This window comes from Telopea speciosissima, unplaced genomic scaffold (genome assembly GCF_018873765.1).
Source record: "Telopea speciosissima isolate NSW1024214 ecotype Mountain lineage unplaced genomic scaffold, Tspe_v1 Tspe_v1.0013, whole genome shotgun sequence".
In the NCBI taxonomy this organism is placed as follows: Eukaryota; Viridiplantae; Streptophyta; class Magnoliopsida; order Proteales; family Proteaceae; genus Telopea; species Telopea speciosissima.
The window spans coordinates 806,236-811,104 of record NW_025317349.1 but is presented as its reverse complement, the minus strand read 5'-3'; positions in this window follow the sequence as shown (position 1 = coordinate 811,104).

Below are 4,869 nucleotides of genomic sequence, written 5' to 3'. Positions count from 1 at the left end.
AAAGAGAAAAAGAAATGAATAGAACACCGGAATGGTGCACATGGGCTATAAGCCAGAAAAGAAAAGAAAGAAATGGATTGTCCCATGGGTTAATCACAGAGGGCTGGTCAGGCTGACCTTGGTGAATGAATGCGGGAGCTGATTGGTCCTCTCCGATAACTCAATGGGTGTATCGTGGGAAGGGGTTAGAAGCCCGCATCAGGGATACATGTATTGGGGATTCTAGTAGCACAGACCCGACTTAGTTGTATTGTTAGGTGGTTAATAATAAAATCTGGACTTGCGTATCATGTAGGACCATATGAATTGTGAATTGTGATTGCATGTGCATGCATGATTGATGTTATTTGCTCACGAGCTCAGTGGGGCTCACACTCTATTATGCAATATTTTTCTTAGATGATTTTGCAGGTGGATGCCGCTGTGGCATGGCGGGCCATTTCGAGGAGGAGACTTTTGGTTGTTACGATGATATTGGTGTGGATCCCGACGAAGGTCATACTAATCCTGCACACATTTTTGGTGGTTGTTGATGAAGACCATTGAAGAGTGTTCATGATAGCTTTTTGACTTGGGGACTCCTTTTGGGTTATTTGGAGTTATCCCCGTTCTGACTTGGTTGTTATAGTTTTTCCTTTTTCTTTTTTTTTGGGGTTAAGTATGCTCACCCTGTACATGTCTTTGTATGTAGTACTATACTTATCAGCTTTGTTGAATGGTCAGGATGAAAGGAAAAGATAAAAGAAGCGCGTGTTTTGAGAATAAGGTAAGCTACCTTGACAAGAAAAGCACTGGGAAAGCAAGAAATTTAAATTCAAACTTTATGATATCCTCTCAGCTTCCCACAAAAGGCATGAAATCTTGAAGATATTTTGGACCCACGTTCGAACAACAAAGAATGGCGGCACGGTTATAAAGAGCCTTAAGGGTAAAGTCATCCAAGGAGGAATGCAATTCAAAAAGAAAGTAATTGATGAACAGTACCCAGTTCTGTTGGGCATTAAACCAATCATCATTGAGACATAATGAGGAGCAAAGATGCAGATAACCGAGCATATAAGCCGAAGTGCCTCTGCATGTGATGAATGGATAACTCTCCCCATACCTCATTCCAAGTAAGGGAAGTAGGGGATAAATGATACACCACAGCTTACCTACCCAATCTGGGCATGACACATGGAATGATTCGGATTACAAGTGATCGGGCCATGGTTGGAATAGGGCAGACCACTAACGAAATGGTTGTACTAGTCTAGACACATCAGCAAGATTAGTTAAGAACTTCCTAGTCGATGGAGGTTGATAATTGTAATTCACGTGCCAGAAGATCCTGGATCCTGAGATCTGAGGAGGGGATTCCTCTTCTTGGAAAGGTTTCCTAATCCGAGCATAGGGGGACCACCTTACAGGGAAGGAAAGCCCTCGGACAAATCCCAAGGAGGATCAGAGAAAAAGGGGAGGGGAGGAACTTATATAAATAAGGATCTTTGCACCGATGTAAAGACATTCTTTGATCAATAGAGAAATCAAGAAACCCTAAAGAGTAATCTTCATTTTCCATAATCTTTTTCTAGCCCAGTCTAGCTTGAAAGTTACAGTGTTTGAGGATTTCCCTCGAGCATCATTCTTTATGCAATAGCTACAGACTTAGTTGGAACCCTATTCAAGATATAGATAGCAATTTCTAAGGAGAAACCCCAGAAAGAAACAGGTAGTTCACGATAAGTGAGCTTTGTCCGGACCATATCCAATAGGGTCTGATTGCTTCATTTGGATACACCATTTTGTTGTGGTGTTCCAGGATTAGTTAATTGATTAACTATCCCTTGTAAAGTGAATTATTCCCTAAATTCATCCGATAGATACTCCCCTCCATGATCCGAACGTAAGGACTTGATGTGTTTATTGAGCTGTCTTTTGACCTTGGCATGAAATTCTTTGAATTTATCAAAGGCCTCCAATTTTCTACATATCAAGTAGATATAACCATATCTAAAGTAATAGTCAGTGAATGTTATGAAATACTCAAATCCATATCTTCCTTGTATATTTATGGGTCCACACACATCAGTATGTATCAACTCTAACAGATCTGTGGTTCTAGTACCTTTATTGCTAAAGGGTTTCTTGGTCATCTTGCCCTGAAGGTATGACTCACAGGTAGGGAATGATTCCACCCTCAGACTCTCTAAAGGCCCATCTCTTATCAATCAAATGATTCGGTCCAAATTAATATGACCTAATCTTAGATACCACAGATATGTTGAGTTCACTGGAGCTGCTTTACCTTTCAAATCAACATTCGAAATAGTATTCGTTCTAACTAGGCAATCTAGGAAATACAATCCACTTTGCAAATATCCAGTTGCCACAAAAATATTATTCAAACGAATGACCAATTAGAATTAAAGGAAAAATAATACCCATCCCAAATTGGTTTGGAAAATGAAAGTTTCTTCCTCTTAAAAAAGGATACATAATAACAATCCTTTAAAACTAAATCTAATGAACTAAAACTCAAAGTAAAAGTTCTTTGAGCCAATGCCATGGCTTTAGCTCTAGTGTCCACCCAAAGACGCACATCATTTCTTTCTAGTTTCCTTATCTCCTTGAACCCCTGCAATATATTGCAAATGTGAACAGTGGAACCACTATCCACCAACTAAGAATTGGTCGGTTCAAAAGATAAATTAGACTCATAAAGAATGTTTACATCATATGTACCTTATTTAGCTGTATCATCTGGCTTCTTGTCTTTCTTAGTTCTCAAGAATGCACTACAGTTTCTTTTCCAATGACCCTCCTTCTTACAATAGAAGCACTTACTTTTAGTCTTCTTATTGCCAGACTTTCCACCCTTAGGTTTCAGGGTTTTGCCCTTATTTTCCTTTTTCTTCTTCTTCCCATTTGAAGAAGGCTTCACATTATTTGCATTGACCTCAGCCTTATCTTTTTTCAAGGTAGTTTCCACCTCAACCAATGCGTTAGCAAGCTTGGTGAGCTCTAGCTCCTTATCTGACATCTTGTAGGACATCTGGAAAGGAGCAAAGGTAGAAGGCAGTGATGACAATATCACATTAGTCTTGTACCGTAGGTCAAACTTGGTTCCCATGGATTTCAATTTTTCAAATAGATTAATCATTTACATGATGTGGTCCATCACTGGAGTCCCTTGGGCCATTTTGTAATTATGGATCTGACTCACTACGTTGTAATGCGCATGTGTCAGTTGCTTGTTGAATAATTCAGCGAGCTTATCCATTTTACTGCCTATAGTACGTATATCCTTGACTGAGTCCAATACTGACTTTTCCAATGTTCCAAGAATGTAGAGGGGAGCCTTGGAATCCCTCATAAGGAAATCCTTCATTCTCTCAAGTTCCTCAAAATCGTCATGGTGGGGTTCAGGAATTTGTTCATCAAGAATGGAGAAGAGACCTTCTGTAGTCAAGAGCAATTTAATGTTCTGATACCAGTCAACATAATTCATTCCATTTAATTTGTAATCGTTAATAAGTGTTAACAGGTTGGAATTAATGGCAACCATTGAATTTAGAATCTACAAATGTACAAGTAAACCACATGTATATTAATAACCAGCGATAAAAATTGAGCATACATCTCAACGCTCTCTCATAATTTTGGTCTTCCTCATGACCCAAAAAATGAATTGGATACCTACAACCCTTGCATGCATAACTTACCCTATCGGGAGTCATTATACACACCGTGGAAGTGTGGATTAATCTGTCTACATCATAGGCTTCCAATATTTTCAACCACCTGGCTGTCATGTCCAGGTCCTGTCGGTTGACATACACCCAAGTCATGTATACACCTATTGTTGGAAAACACATTCCTCCATAAACTAATTTTGATGATAACAAACATTAAGATTAATACTAATATTCCAATCTTTAAGCAAACTTCATAGTCAGACGTTGGGAGCATCAAGCATCCAGGAAAGACTTGATCAACGGAGCTCACAACAGAAGAGTTAAGGAAAAGAAGAAATTTGAAGATTGAGGAACATCTTCTAAAGGAAGCCAAGACAAAGACTCTCCAAGAAGATTCAAGTGCATTAGAACACATCTCATTACATGTACATATCACATTACACACACATTGCATTCACATGCAAGAGACCCTAGGAGGAACTCATTCCCATGCCCTAGACTCAAGAAACATGGCCATTAAAGTGTTAGACAAAAACCTATGAAGTCCCCAAGCAAGCTGGACCAAAAATCCCCTTGACAGGACAATCAAAAACTAGGATAACTATCTCGTCGGTCGACCTACGAATATAAAAATACAGGCTGTTTCCGTGGCTGTCGGTTGCAACCGACAGATCTATCGGTCGATCGACACCTGTAGGTCGATCCATAGGTCAACCGACAATCGACCTACAGCCCCAAACTTGGGCTCAACGGCTAGTTTTCAACGGCTAGATTTTTGATGGTCGACCGACAACTTTTATAGGTCGACCGCAGTCTAAAAATATGACAGCTTTTATATCCGTTGGAGAACAAACAAACTCCAACTTTTGGCTTTATAAAACACATCCAAACAAGGAACAAAACACATCTTTTGATAGAAAAAGTGCATTGTACATTTGAGAAGGTACAAAAGTGAGAATTTGTCATTGAGCTAAATTATTCAATTCAAGCTCTTCAAAGAGATATTACCAAGCTCTTAACTCTCCACTCTCTCCAACTCATGCCATCAAGGAGAGTCATCTAGGAGACTCAAGGTGCATCACTCTCATTCATATCATTGAGCACCATCACTCAAAGGGTAAAAGTGTCACTACTCTTTGATAGGTATTTATACCAAACTTCTATTGTATTTACTTGTTTATGCTTTTGATTT